Below are 644 nucleotides of genomic sequence, written 5' to 3'. Positions count from 1 at the left end.
CTCAGCCCCTTCCCCATCTCCCCTCTCTCTTTTCACCTTCCATGTCTCCTACCCACTCGGTGTCCCTCCCCCTCCTCATTTCAGCTCCTCTTTCGCTCTCCCGGTTTCCTCAATCTCTCTCTCTCCCTTCACGGTTTTCTCACACACAAAGTGCAGGAAGGGGGGTGGGGGGGAAAATGTAGAAACTCCCACCTGGAGCTCCCGATCCATTTTTCGGGTTGGAGTTGCCCGGCAGCCTGTTGCAATTGCCCCCCTGAAGCTGGATACAATGTAAGACTGGAAACAGTCACAATGTATCCCCGAAGACAGTCAGCGCTCCCTCCCGCCTCATCGACACAATCGGCGAGCACTGTGCGCGGCCCCGAGGCGCGCTGCCGGCGCCACCAACACAATGGAGAGGCGCCGCGCGCGGCCCCGAGGCGCGCCCACGCTTGCCCCGGGGCCGGTTTGAAAATGGGTCTTCCAGGTTCCCTGCAGCAGTGAAGGGAGCACAGTAGAGCAGGGTTTGAGTTACTTTGCAAAGAGAATGCTTTTCAGACACATCCCAGCTCCCACTGCCTCTGTCTAAAACTTATACACCCCTTCCTCTCTCCAAAGCACTGGTATCTAACGCACCAGCCCTAACAATAGCAACAGCCTCTGGG

General features: G+C 57.8%; 1 protein-coding gene across 1 annotated transcript in view; it reads right to left on the bottom strand.

Annotated features, from left to right (window-relative positions):
* The window catches only part of LOC122551354 (SH3 domain-binding protein 4-like), a 66,059-nt gene extending 65,658 nt beyond the window's left edge, over positions 1–401 (bottom strand). Inside the window, exon 1 of the mRNA XM_043693095.1 lies at positions 193–401. The gene's annotated coding sequence lies outside the window, so the exon portion shown is untranslated. The remainder of the gene's footprint in view (positions 1–192) is intronic.
* Between the last annotated feature and the right edge of the window lie 243 nt (positions 402–644).

This window comes from Chiloscyllium plagiosum, chromosome 7, assembly GCF_004010195.1.
Source record: "Chiloscyllium plagiosum isolate BGI_BamShark_2017 chromosome 7, ASM401019v2, whole genome shotgun sequence".
NCBI classification, from domain to species: Eukaryota; Metazoa; Chordata; class Chondrichthyes; order Orectolobiformes; family Hemiscylliidae; genus Chiloscyllium; species Chiloscyllium plagiosum.
The sequence above is the reverse complement of the archived record's forward strand: the minus strand, read 5'-3'. Positions and strand labels throughout refer to the sequence as shown.